Source organism: Pseudoliparis swirei, chromosome 23 (genome assembly GCF_029220125.1).
Source record: "Pseudoliparis swirei isolate HS2019 ecotype Mariana Trench chromosome 23, NWPU_hadal_v1, whole genome shotgun sequence".
In the NCBI taxonomy this organism is placed as follows: domain Eukaryota; kingdom Metazoa; phylum Chordata; class Actinopteri; order Perciformes; family Liparidae; genus Pseudoliparis; species Pseudoliparis swirei.
In genome coordinates this window covers 4,658,213-4,673,454 of record NC_079410.1, presented here as the reverse complement: position 1 = coordinate 4,673,454, position 15,242 = coordinate 4,658,213, and the positions used below count along the sequence as shown (strand labels likewise).

Sequence of the window (15,242 nt, the reverse complement as noted above, 5' to 3'; positions counted from 1 at the left end):
ATGCTGCCGCATAGTCAGCTAAATGTTTTATTTGCCTAAAAAAAGGCAGAAACCAAAAATTCCCCCACCAAAATATAATATATATTTTAATTATTTTACTTATTTAGTGTTCAGAGAAACTTTCCATACATGTTTTTATTATTATTTAAGTGAATATCTAAAAGTTATTTCTGCATGCTGCCGCATAGTCAGCTAAATGTTTTATTTTGTTGGCCTAAAAGAAGTCAGATTGAACCATATTGAGTCTGAAAATACTGGAACAACTTAAGTAATTAATAGTTGGATAAATCTATCTCGAGAATTTCATTGTAATGTTAAAATGTGTGCCATGCTTCACAATATAAAAAGAGTAAAGACATAACAGTAAAACACATTCAGGCTATTAACTGGTAAACAAACTTTTGAGCACACAGAAAGTGAAAGTCCTTAAATGTCAGAAGAGTGATGTTATTAATACTTAGTTGGGCTTTATTTTATTCGTTCAGATCAAAGAACGCGTTGAACAAATGGCCAGCTATCGGTTACGTCATGTGTGTATTCTAGGTGAAAGTAAAAAGTCCCAGTGAGTACTACATTAGCTGATGCTGTCACAAAGGGCCTAAAATACAGTAAATTACGGTCATGTGACATATTTTAAATTCATATTTCCATTATTTATTCCCTTTAAAGCTTCAGAATAAGACGATTCTGCTCCTCTTAATATATATGAGCATTCCTTTACGAGTGTAAATAATAACAGCCAGATATACAACAAAGATAAACTTTATAAACTGGAACTAATATCGAAAGTCGGCAAATTGGTGTTTAAATTGATTCTAGATTGTAGTGGCAGTGATCAACAGACTTTCTTTCAGAGGCTCAAGAGTCAAACCTCTACGTCAACAACCACCAATCCACCCTGCTGAAGTGCCCTTGAGCACAGCATGAGTTTTTTTATAGTGTCTGTAAGGGCTTCTGACCTTTGACCTCCCTGTGAAGAGGAAATCAAGTGAAGTAAGAACACCTTCGCTAATCATACGATGAATAGAGGCGTTGCCAACACACACACACACACACACACACACACACACACACACACACACACACACACACACAACATCGCCTGTAAATGTGTTATGAGCTATGACTCGGCAATGTTGAGGAGAAAATGCCAAGACATTACCACACAAACAACAACAACAACAGGAAATTATCACAAAATAGCATATTTTTAAGAAAGCTATGTCAGCTAGTTTTAAAATGTTCCACGTCTTGACTCTTAATTGGCTGAATCGGCTTTTTGTGAGCTGACACGTCCTTATCTATACTGGATATCGTCTTCTTTTGTTCATGGTTTACCTTTCTTATTTCTTTAAGAATGTTTAAAAATGTCATAATGATAATAACAGTTATTACTTGTGAAATTAGTGCGCGTGCCTGAAGTGGGAGTCGAACTTTCACCACCTCGCTACCGCTTCCCACAACCTTGTTATAACCATATATATATATATATATATATATAAATATATATATAAATATCTCTCTCTCTATATATATATATATTAAAAAATATCTAAATATAAATATATATATATATATAAATATATATATATAACAATAAATACACAAATAAATATATATATAACCATCCATCCATTTAAAAAAAAATAAGATATTTTTTAAGGAGACAGACAGACACAAGATGGGGGGGGGGGGGGGCAATGGCCTGAACAGCAGAGAGCAAACACTGTGTGGAATCTGCCAACGGCGACATTTCGCCCCCCAAAAAAACGAGACAAAGGCCGTCGGTGCTTCCAGGAGCGACGGCAACACGTGTGTGCAGAGCAGTGACCATTGACCAATGGCAAAAACATCCCCCCCCCTCTCCCCACCCCTCCTCGTGCACAGATTACCTTCCTTATCTGTGTGTATTTGACTGAGAGAGAGAAGTAGAGAGAGAGAGAGAGAGGTAGAGTTCATCTACTGCCAAGTAATGATTTTATATGACCGCGTATCAGAGGGAGGTTAGTTGTGCAGCATATAAACATCAGCGGGGATCACGGGGGTCTCCTAGGAGACGGTTTGTGACGGATGTAATGGGCCTGAAAATGGGAATCTTCGTGTCTGATATTTGGGATTCCTCCTGCCTTCAGGTTCCTGTTTGAAGTTCAGCTGTCACGTTCTAATTACAAAGTGAGGAACAACTTCACCGCAGAGGCCATAAAGCAGCCGCTCTCTGGAACTTGTGTCGCCCTCAGAGCTTCACGCTTTGTCATTATTATTACATCACAGCGCACGTGCAGGAATCACACGCAGTGAAGACACGCGGATGTTTAGCAGGTGCAATGTTTACCGTGTTCACATATCAATAACATAGGATGCCTCTCACAAACAAACCCCACAGTTCCACCACAGGACACACTGACCTGTGTGTGTGTGTGTGTGTGTGTGCATGCAAACAGAGCCCAGAGCTCACATGCACGCCCGTCAGTAATAACGTGTTCAGGCGGGGTAGGAGAACTCCAAAGAGTGTGTGTGTGTGTGTGTGGTCAGGCGTGTTGAGGGAGAGTCAGACTCAATAAACTGGAGGAACACGAGCATTATTAATAAGCTGCTGGAGCAGAAAGAAAGCAAGCACACAAAAAATAGAAACCTGAAAAAGCAAGACAGCGAAGAATAGAAGTGGCTGTCCACAATAGAGACGGACTAGAGTCGGGACACCAGCACGAGTCACAACGTTTTGGGCCAATACATTTAATATGAATAAAATTAATCTACGATTTTGGGCTTTACTGCAGGAGACGAGCGGGGCGGCAAAGTCTTTGGTCAGAGTCTGTGGCAAGGCAGTCACCTTGACAGGCAGGGAGCAGGCCAAGGTCAAAGCATTCACACACACACACACACACACACACACTGATACAGAACTGTCTACATTAGGTGACCTTAGCACTGGCTGTGGTGAAGTTATTGTGTACATGTGCACATTTATTAACCACGGATACACACAGACTTGCAGGACTCCCCCCCCCCCCTCCCCGCACACACACACACACACACACACACACACACACACACACACAGAGACACACACGCAGGTCACAGTGGTCGGTTGCAGCTGTTTGGGAGTTTATATTGTACTAAGAGAGAGAGAGAGAGAGAGAGCGAGAGACAGAGAGAGAGAGAAGGGGCGTTGAAAATTGGACTGAAATGTGAATGCGCTAAAGGAAAAGGAACAGTGGGCAGGAAGGAAGGGAACAGAAAGTTAGGGGGGAGAGAGAGAGAGAGATTATGGGAGAGGAGTTGAGAGTGCCAGAGAGAGTGAGTGAGAGAGTGAGAGAGAGAGAGAGAGTGAGAGGCAGACAGAAGAGGGTCAGAAAAGAGATTTGCATGTCGAGTAGTAATAGGCTTGTCCTGAGCACAGACGTGCACACTAAGCTGCAGCATCTGTGTGTGTGTGTGAGTGTGTCTGTGTGTGTGTGTGTGAGTGCGTCTGTGTGTGTGTGTGTGAGTGTGTCTGTGTGTGTGTGTGTGAGTGCGTCTGTGTGTGTGTGTGTGAGTGCGTCTGTGTGTGTGTGTGTGTGTGTGTGAGTGCGTCTGTGTGTGTGGGTGTGTGTGTGTGTGAGTGCGTCTGTGTGTGTGTGTGTGTGTATGTTTTCTCTTCTCCTGCAGGTCTCAGAGTGACATCACTTCTTTTCCTCTAAAACCTGTGAAACAAACACATGAATACAAATGTAAGTGTTGTGTTTGTGTCACTTCATTGCTGCACGGCTTCTCCTCCTTCTTCTCCTCCTACTTCTCCTCCTTATTTTCTCCTCCTCTTTCTTCTCCTCCTCTCTCTTCTCCTCATTCATCTCCTCTTTCTTCTTCTCCTCCTCTTTCTTCTTCTCCTCGTTCATCTCCTCTTTCTTCTCTTTCGTCTCCTGCTCATTCTTCTTCCCCTCTTTCTCTCCTACTTCTCCTGCTTCTTCGACTTCTTCTCCTCTTTTTCCTCCTCCTCTTCTCCTCCTTCATATCTTGCTTCTTCTTCTCCTACTTCTTCTTCTCCTACTTCTCCTCCTTCATCTACTACTTCTTCTACTCCATCTCCTACTTCATCTCCTCTTTCTTCTCCTCTTTCTCCTGATTCTTCTCCTTTTCCTTCTCCTCTTACTTCTTCTTCTCCTCTTTCTACTACTTCTCCTCCTTCATATCCTGCTTCTTCTTCTCCTACTTCTTCTTCTCCTACTTCATCTCCTACTTCTTCTACTCCTTCATCTCCTACTTCTTCTCCTCTTTCTTCTCCTTCTCCTCCTTTATCTCCTCTTTCATCTCCTCCTTCATCTCTATACTTCTCCTGATTCTTCTCCTTCTCCTCCTTCTCACTGTTCCTCTGGTGTCAGATTCAAATCATTCATCACTCTTTCAAGCCGCCTCCCCCCTTCATTCCACACTTATCACCACACAACTCCTTCATTTTTCATGTTCTCTCTCTCAAACCTCATTATCTACTCTCAGCCTCCCCCTCCCCAACTGTCTATCATCACACACACACATGCAGACACACAATAGCAGAAACACACACACACACACACACACACACACTGCAAGCTGTCGGTCTCTTATTCTTCTCCTCTATTTGTTTTCTGCTCTGTCTTCTTTCACATCAACGTGTTTCCTTTGAGCTCGACAGATGAAATTCATCCTTTGTTAATTGTAATCTTTGAAATGCTGGAAACACATGAATTAAAGTCATGAATTAAAGTCATGAATTAAAGTCATGAATTGTCTTTGTGGGTATAAAAAATAAAAAAGAAGTGAATCCACCTGTAAAGAACCCACATTCTCAAGTAAAGAAATAAAAAATAGATTTCCTATCATCTCTTTATTCTCATCTCTATAATTAAGACTTCAAAATGTCAGTAAACCATTACGATGCAGTCTGACTTTTTAAGTGTTCTATTTAATAAATGTTTAAAAAATCTACCAAATATGAAGTTATGTGTTCGGTGTAGAGCTCTCTTTCTTTTACCGCTGCCCCTTTCTCTTTTCCTTCGAAATGGATTTGTTGTGGTTAAATGACTCCTCGACCAATTACCTGAACATTTATCCTGTCGTCAGCCCTCATTCACACACACACGCATGCACACGCACACACACACACACACACACACACGCACGCACACACCTAGCAAAATGCCAGCCGAATCCATCAACTGATTTGCTTTTGATTTATTTTCTACACACAGATGACTTTTATTCGCCCTTGCAGACTTTGAGCGCACACACACACACACACGCCCCCCCCCCCTCACACACACATACACAGGTTACTCAATTTAAACAGGTACCATTGGCCATCTTCCCATTTCTGTCACTGTGATCCATCACAGGCCTCGGATATGCAGATATTCTTGATAAGTGTGCTGTAACATATTTAAATCCAGCCTCATTCATATTCACATCACCGACACGACGCCGGCCCGCTTCCTCTTACTGCCACAGGAACTCGTGCACATCGGTGGTCACAGAGTGCAGTGATTGGCTGCTCTCGCTCTCATGAGAGAGAGAGAGAGGTGACACCGGGTCGAGAAACACACACACACCGACGTTGTTGCAAACACACACACACACATTTACTCACAAGCTGAAACTCTGCAGCAGGCCCACAGTGTGCCAACACCAGGCCATGAAAGTGCTGTCACCCTTTTATTGTTCCCTCAGTGGAGTGCATGTGGGGGGGAGGGGGGGGGGATGAGGTAAAAGAAGAATGGCCTTTTGGCTCAGTCGCCTACATACAAAGGCTTTTCACACCATCAGTGTAACAGCATGCTCACTCACAGCTCCAGTTACCCACAGTGCTTTGCTCCTTTGTGTGCTCAAGAGTTTCCACTTTGACTTACAAATTGACTTTCTGATGGCCGACCACAGAGAGGAGGACGGCGTCGGGACGCCGCGGAGAACTCCTACAGCTTGGCTATAGGTAACATTGGAGAACCCAGCAAAGAAAACGCTTGATTTAAAAAAAATGGTATCCGACTGAAAAAGCCCAGGCCGACGGCGCCGACTCTTTACCGATGAACGCAGCGAGCAGCTGCTCCAAAAATACATTAGAAACTAGCGAGAAAGTCGCCAACAACCCGGCCCCTTTCCACAGATGCATTTAATATATAATATAAGAAGTGGGCGGGTTAGGCTGGCGGAAGCCTCTAGTTCTGCAAAGTGACCCAAGAGGGCGGAGCCAAATACAACCGAACACTAAATACGATATTTTTAATAATTCACTTTCACGAACTGAAAACACTCTTTGGAAGGACGACTCCCTGACTGGTCAACGCGACCTGTCACTCACACGGTAGCCCCACCCTAAAGCGTCCCCTGGTTTATGATCACGCCTCTAAATGTGGCCATGATTGACGATATGAACCTCATGCTGTATTGAAGAAGAGATTGAGGACATAAACTCTTGTTTACAATGTTTAATGAGGTCATAAATTAAGTGTCATTTCTATTCAATGAGACGTTGAGGCTTTTCGCCCCCTGTTGGCCATTTCAATTAATGCAGTTTCTTCCTAATGGAAGAAAACTCAGAATAAAAACTACAAACTGGACCATAGAAGATAAATCATAAGTTAGTTTCAGTGTTTCACACTAAATCACCCAAAAAGATGAGTCTCCAAGCAGCCACGTTCGTTTTAAGAATAAGATGAAATGATTTAGAGGACTTTCATTACTAAATCCCACGATACACATTCTTAGTAAGTATTATTTCGTAGTGGGTTGAACAGTTTGATGAATGATATGTTGAGTCTAAGAAAAGGCATAGTGCTTAATATATTCACTTTAAAGCATCTTTTTAGCTCAAACTTTAAAGTAAAATCCTTTGGTTCTGTTCCTGTTTATGAGCCTTAAAGCTGCATTCTCTCTCCTGACCACCAGGGGGCGACTCCTCTGGTTGTATAGAAGTCTCTGCTTCATGTGTTAAAGCTGCATTCTCTCTCCTGACCACCAGGGGGCGACTCCTGAGAGTTAACTGTACCACGTCTTGTTTAGATTCAGTTGTACTTGGCTCCTCCCTCTTGTGTCACATGGTTGCTAAAGAAACCAAGATGGCGACGGCCAGTTGGTGACCTCGTGTCTTCAAAACGTCTGTACACAAAGCAGAAAGGAGTCCATTTATTTAATGTGGATACACATTGAGGGAGTTGACTCTTATTCATGCTCACATATTTAAGTTTAAGCTAAAGTACATAACATTTACCAGAGGTTGGGATGTAGTCTAAACTAAACTAAGAGTTTTTTCCACTGAAGTTTTAATTGCTGGGTTCTGTGCATTTTTATTGATAAAGAAGAAAAGTAACAAGACTTTTTGAGATGATTCGATTTATAAAGGATTGATCTATTGAAATATTAGAGAGATAGTGGCAGAAACTAAATATCACATTCAAAGGGCTGTGGTGCAACGTGTGGCCCGCGGGCTGACCCGAGAGCCACCGTCAGCCTTTTGTGGAGGCCGGACAGGCCATGCGGAGAGAGAGAGAGGGAGGGAGAGAGAGGGAGAGAGAGAGAGAGAGGAGAGAGAGAGAGGGAGAGAGAGAGAGGGAGAGAGAGAGAGAGAGGGAGAGAGCGAGAGAGAGGAGAGAGAGAGAGAGAGGAGAGAGAGAGAGAGAGAGAGAGAGAGAGAGAGAGAGAGAGAGAGAGAGAGAGAGAGAGAAAAACTGCAGTTCAAAGTGTGAATGACAAAGAGAGGAATGATGTGATGGGAGGGGAAACAGTGGCAGACACAGGAGATGAGAGGCGTGTGTGTGTGTGTGTGTGTGTGTCTGTCTGTGTGTGTGTGTGTGTGTGTCTGTGTGTGGGGGGGTAAAGGATTTCATCACATTAAACGCTCACTTAAATATCTGACGAGTAATGGCGACATCAATCTATCCTTGACTAACTCCACCGTCCTGTCGTCTGTTTCTACTGCAAAGAGGTCAATAGAGCGCAATAAAGAAAAGAGGAGATTTTAAATCGAGTTAACGGAGTAAAAGAAAAGACAGAGGATGAAATGAGTTTTTTCCTTTTTACAGTCCTCATTTTCTTTCAAGGGAATTGAACTTATTTCCTCTTGTCTCTTTACATGCTGCCCCAACCCCCCACGCCAGTCCCTGCAGCCCAACTGTGTGTGTGTGCTCAGAATGTTCTAGTGCATGGGGGAAGGGGTGTTTGTGTGTGTGTGTGTGTGTGTGTGTGCGTAGATTGTCCTGGCATGCTGCCAGTCTCTCCATCTCTCATTACCACTTTGTGTGTACAAGTGTCTGTGTGTGTGTGTGTGTGTGTGTGTGTGTCGTGTGCGTGTGTGCTTGAGTGCGCAACGGGGCCTGCCAGCGTGACGGGCGTCACCATGGCAACCCAAGTACAGGTTCCACATGCAATGAATCATATTTCTACAGAAATGTGCATGCACACGTGCACACACGTGCGCACACACACACTTTAAATGGCCATGCAGATTAGTTTTATCTCATTTAAATATTCATTCTTTCTTTTATTCTCCTGATTGGCTGTCTGGTTCCAGCAATCAATCTGGACACACAAACAGGTACTCACACGCACACGCACACACACACACACGCACACACACAAAGTTAAGTATCCACCGTTTCTCTCACCTTTCTGTTGAAAGAATTGTTTGTAAATTTGAGATAAATGTGCTTATTTATAAACTGAAATAAGAATATTAATCCCGCTCTGATACGCGTCCGTAAAGAAGAGGCTGGAGCCAGCAGCCAATCAGCATGAAGCCTGAAACTACAACTTTTGAACATGTCCAACTCGTAATAGTTTTAACACTGTGACATCTTAAGTAAGACCCGTCGTTGTAATATTACAACGTCACTTTTATCTCTCTAAAAAACACATTTGCAAAAACGTTTTTTGGGGAAAGACCATATTTACATAGTCAATGGGTCCTATTGTCTTGCCTTGCAATGCCATTGGATTGTAAATGTGTATATAGGTGTGGCCATAAGGCCATGAACTCACTCTACCTGCAAACTTTCCCAGAAGCACATCTCCTTGTTTCATTCAACTGGAAATATCAACATTGAAGTAAGTAAATTCCATGAAATATTTTTTTTGGTGATTGTTAGAATATGTAGTTCATGTAAATAAATACTAAGTTATTGTGGAATTAATGCATGACATTAGATTTTCAGCTTGTTATGTCATTGTTGTAATTTTACAACGTTGGGTGAACATGGTAGCTAAAATAGCATGTGTAACTTGCACACCACATGGAGACATTCCACTTCTCGGATGTTCAGATACAGGATAAATACTTACAGAAATATAATGTATTTGATCATTCACACTTTACAAAAGGGTTATTTGTTATAATTTTAAGTTTAGACCAGATTTGAATCATTCTAAATGGGTTAGGGTAACCCAAACCCTATGTTATTTCTATGTTCGCAGTGAGATATAGTCAACTATTTTTTTTATCTGGACTTTGTTGGTTTGCCCAAATATCTCCTTGTTACACAAGCCAGATAATGTTTGTAGAATGCTTTGGATCAGTGGTCGCCAACCCGTCGATCGCGATCGACCGGTCGATCTCGGAGACGTTCCCTGTCGATCTCCAAAATAAAATGAAAATAAATTCAGAAACACATTGTTCCTTGTTTTAGAACATTTTCTGAGGTGTCTTCTGAAATGTTTTCTTTCTGACTGGAAGATTGAGGTCAGAAAAGATCTCCGCCTGATTCATGAACGCCTGAAAACGGGTTCGCTTACACAGCGTGTTCTCAGCTGTGCGCCCCGAAAGAGGGGAACGTACCACTACAGGTGAGGCGCAGGGGAAATGCAGAAAGACCTTTATTGATAACTTCACATATTACACAAGCTCAAAGTACACCGACATAAAACTAAGTCATCAATAAATACATGTTGAAATGCCTGTACCTTCGTGTACATGTTTACGTTACGGCATTAACAGGTTACGCCTGCGCGTGCGCGACAGCCGAGATTCTTGGCGACTTGCCAGGTCTTACCTCCGTGAGATCGGCTTTTCTGCTGTTGTCCTTCAAATCAAAAGCTCAATATTGATCTTTTTTTTTCTTGTCTGATAGAGCAATCTGGTTTACTTGAAAGTCATTGCAATTGCATTTATTCTATTATTTGAAAAGGGACAGATGCAGGAGTCACAAATGGTGATTCTCATATTTATTATTATGAAAATTATTTAAATCTGAGGATGTCTGTAGAGCTGATGTGAACGAAATCACCAACGGTCTGAGTTCAGAACCAATCCCAGATGAGAAAACTTTCATGAATACCAATTTTGCCCCGAAAAACTCGTCAGTGGAGTTGAGAAAATCACCAAATCAAAGACCAGGAGCTGGATTACTGACAGACAGCTGACAGACGGCCTCAGACTGGCTGTCTGTGATTATGAACTAACTACAAGCTCACAGACAGAGTTCAGTCACAGCCATCACACTGACTGGAGTCACATGACTTGATGGCATTATGATGAGAGCTGAACTTACATGAGTTGCACTGACTGATCATGTTATCAGTGTCGTGCTGTAATGTAAATAAATACAACATCTATATTGGTAGTTCATCCAGCTGCTCATTGCAAATGTGTTTTTTCTTGTTCATATTGTGTGCGGTTAACAAATATCTTACTTGTTATATTACACTTAAATTCTGTGTACCTGGTCACATCAATTTGAACGCTGGACCAAAATGACAATTAGGCCAAATAAAAAGTTGTAAGTCCAGTCTGGAAAGTCGTTTTCTCTCAACGCCTCAAAGGTAGATCTTGCCGGTCATGAAGGCGGAGGTCAGGGATCTTGGGCTCAAAAAGGTTGGTGACCACTGAGGATGGTTGTTCAGGGACAAGTGTAAATGTTTTGGAATGTGGGAGTTGCATTTATAATGCATTGGTCAGGGAGAGGTGTAAATGTTCTGGAATGTGGGGGTGTAAGGGTTCTGGGGGGGTTGTATTCTCCTTGTGTAAATGTAAGTAGAGAGCACATTAGGCTAGCCAGACAGTATTGTGTGCCATCAGTGGAGTGTATTGCCTGAATAGGATTAATTTGCATTGGAATTAGTTATACTTGAACATTCTCTAACTATTGTTTCCATTTCAGAATGCCACCAGCAAGGAGAGCTTTCTTCAGTATCCAGGATGTCATTGAGGCTGTCCAAAATGGAGAGAGCGATGTTGAGATGGAATCAGACACCAGTGATTCGAGTGATGAGGAAGTGGAAAAAGAGAATAAGAGACCCACAGATTGTCCAACTGAGGATGATGACAATAAGGATATTGAGCGAACCAACACAAGCCAACCAACTAAACTGACTATGCCCCGGGACCGGTCTCGCTGGCTGAAAAAGGATTTCATCAGTCCTAATACTGAATTCTCTGGTCCGGATGTGACCAGTGGTGTTGTTTTCCTCCACACACCACTGGAGTACTTCCAGATGTTTGTGTCCAAAGACATGATTCAGGCTCTGACAGAAAACACTAATCAGTACAGCTTTCAAAAGACTGGAACCACTATCAACACAAACACCAAGGAAATTGAACAGATGATTGGCATGTACCTGAAGATGGGCCTGATGCAATCGGGTGGGGTCCGTATGTACTGGGAGTCAGACACGCGCTACCCCCAGGTTTCTGATGTGATGGCACGCAACAGGTTCCAATCCCTGCTGACATCATTACATTTTGTCAACAACCTGACAATGCCAGAGTCCATGATGAAGAAAGACAAACTGTGGAAACTCAGACCGTGGCTTGACTCATTCAGAGAGAAGTGCCTGCAGGTGGTACCCGAAGAGCACAACTCTGTGGATGAGATGATGATTCCATTCAAGGGGAAATTCAGCCCCATAAAACAGGATATGCGAGGCAAACCTCACCCATGGGGATTCAAATTGTGGGTCAGAACTGGAATCTCTGGCATGATCTGTGACTTTGATGTGTACCAAGGCAGTGTTGATGGAAAACGAGCCAAATCTGAACTTGGAATGTCAGGTGACGTTGTGATGAAGCTCACCTCCACGCTTCCAGGAGGTCAGAACTACAAGGTCTATGCAGACAACTTCTTCACATGTGTCCCACTGGTAGTTCAGCTCCTTGATCGTGGAATTCATTATGTGGGAACAGCCAGGCAAGTGCGCTTACCAAACTGTAACCTTGAAGATGAGAAGATCTTGAAGAAAAAGGGCAAATACATGGGTGGTGTGGATTTGCTGGACTCTTTTGCAGCCAAATACAAGTTCCCCATGAAATCACGCCGCTGGTACACTTACATCTTCTGGCACACCATTATCCTTGCCGTGATCAACGCCTGGCTCCTCTACAAACGGGACTGCACAGCTCTCAAAATTCCAACAAAAAAGATGTTGAACAGGAGACTGTTTCAGGCACAACTAGCTTCCTCTCTCATCCTGATAAACACAGCAAGGAGAGGGCGGCCATCTTCAGCCAGTGGGAGCCCTTTGACGTCGATAAGAGTGACACCTCAGAGACCTGTGACTGCTCAGAGAAGACTATCCCTGGGAAATGGGAGTCCATCAAATGGGGTCCCAGGCAAGAGGGCATGTAAACCACCAACCGATGTGCGCAGGGACATGGTCGCACATTTCCCGGGGAAGACAACAAGAGGACGCTGCAGACATTGCGTGAAAGGATATTCCAATACACTCTGCAGAAAGTGCAATCTCCGTCTCTGCTTTTCAGAGGAAAGGAACTGCTTTTGGGACTACCATTGCAAGTAAACAATGGACACTGATTCTTTGAAGTTTTCATTCTGTTTTGTATAACATTTTATCCAGTTTTTATCCTTTTTAAATAAATTATGATTCATAAAAATATGACTGTTGGGTGATTATTATTAATGAAATGTACTGTAGTGCTATGTAAGCATTGACACTCCAAATTAACCATTAGTTGTTTTGTGTATTTGTTCCGACAGTTTGAGAGCAAATGCTGAAATTCTGCTCCCAACTAGGCCCAACGTTGCAATATTACAAAGTTTCCCTAAAAACTTACAAAAACATTTTTAAAAAAATAATCCTTCATTATCTGCATCAGAAGACTATTACATCATCTGACTTTAAAAAAAAAAGATTTAGATATTATTTATATGTTTGGGTCTTACTTAAAGGTGCAGTATCTACGACACGTAGATCTTGACCTCCCACAATGCAATTGGGGGTCAAATGTAGACGTTCGTTCTTGAATTCATTCAGTTCATCATTTTGAGATTCTGCTTAAGAATTTGGACATTTAGAAGTGACATGTTGTAATATTTTAACCACCTTTCTACAGTTTCAACTGAATGAACATTTAAAAGTTTAATTAGTTATTTTTGATGTTTTTGTACACTTCAGGTGACATCCTGAAAATACACAATTGTGTTTTTAAGATTAGGAATTATTCTCTGTGTGTGTGTGTGTGTGTCTGTGTAGAGGTTCTGTCTGCATGACCTATTCATGCATTATAGAGTTACAGTTACACACTTAAGGAAACACGCTCCGTCTCAGTGTTCTGTCCTCCTCTTTACAGAGGAGCCTCGTAACTGACCCTGAACTCACATTTCCTCTTCGCGGATTACTTTGTCTCCTTGACGCCTTTTAAAGGAAAGGAGTCGAGTATTAAACATCGAATGGCAAAAATATCGAGTTTCCCTTTTCCAGATTCAGAAAAAAAACAGGAAAAAATAATGACAAAATAAAAGAATGATGTTTCACATCTAATTAAACATCACAGCGTGAGCTACGATAATCAGTAAGCCGTTTTCAAATGCTCCAAAAACAACTCACACGATACGATAGTAAAAATAAGAACTCAAGTATCACGTTCAGAGTTCTTCAGTCCACGGATAATCGTCACGTATGGGAGGCAAAATAAGAAGTTGACACATGCTTGCAGCCATTTAAAGATAAAAAAATGGTTAAATGTTGAAAATAAACAAGTTAGTGTTGTGGTGGTGGAGCTCACGCAACCCGACAATGACATCGGACTTTGATCGTAAAAACCGAGAGGTTTATATTCATGAATACGAATCATATATAAGCTCAGTTGTGATCTGTCATGTGTTTACACTGTTTTACTTTGTTGTTAAATAAATGCATGAATAAATACAGGAATAAATAAATAAATGCTTAAAGAAATGTATCAATAAATAAATAAATACAGGAATAAATAAATAAATGCTCAAATCAATGTATATATAAATAAATACAAGAATAAATAAATAAATACAAGAATAAATAAATAAATGCTTAAATAAATGTATACATAAATAAATACAAGAATAACTAAATAAATGCTTAAATAAATAAATAAAGGAATACATAAATATAAGTTATACCTACACAGGACATCATTAAATAAATCTATTTCTACATTTCTGTGTTTCTTCATTTATGTGTCCACATTTGTTTTATTCTGTTAAGTGTGAATGCAAAGTCAAAACTATATGCACGTAAAAAGTTTTTACATTTTAACATGTATATAGACATACAGACAGACAGACAGAGACAGACAGACAGAGAGAGAGACAGACAGACAGGTGGATCAGACCGGGTCACTGCTCTGTTTTTGACTTTCCTGGATCTTTAAGGGCTTACTTTGAAAATGAATGTGGATGTTTCTCACTCTGCACATGTAGGTGTACGTGTAGGTGTGTGTATATGTGTGTGTGTGTGTAGGTGTGTGTGTTAGTGTGTGTGCATGTGTGGGGGTGTGTGTACGTGCTCTTCTCCCAAATGTCTTTGCATTCTGGCTCGCTGCCAAACAGAAATTGGTTCTCAGTCTACCAGAAACAAAAGACCACCAATGACAGTCGGAGAGAGAGAGAGAGAGTGTGTGGGTGTGCGAGCAAGGAGGAAAATGGGAGAAAGAGAGAGGGAGAGAGAGGGGTGAACAAAGTGAAAGAGAAAGAGGGAACAACAGGGGGAAGGGTCTGATTTCACATCTCAGTGAGCACAGAGGGTAGAGAGAAATTACTGGAGATTAGAAATGGAGAATGAGAGAGAGAGGGAGAGAGAGAGAGAGAGAGAGAGACACGGGGGAGGGAGTGTAGCGAGAGATGAAGGTTATTCTTTTTTTTCTTTTGGAGTTTTCAACTAAGCCTCTAAATGACGGGACGTCCTTCACTGACATTCAGCCCGACGCTAACAGAGGAAGAGTCTGACTGTGTGTGTGGGACAGAGACAGGTGACCACAGACAGGTGACCACAGACAGGTGACCACAGACAGGTGACCACAGACAGGTGATCAC

The 15,242-nt window shown here is 41.9% G+C and overlaps 1 protein-coding gene across 1 annotated transcript in view; it reads right to left on the bottom strand.

The window, feature by feature from the left end:
• Positions 1–15,242, bottom strand: part of LOC130188185 (trinucleotide repeat-containing gene 6A protein-like) — a 55,032-nt gene that overhangs the window by 32,610 nt on the left and 7,180 nt on the right. The window lies entirely within an intron of this gene.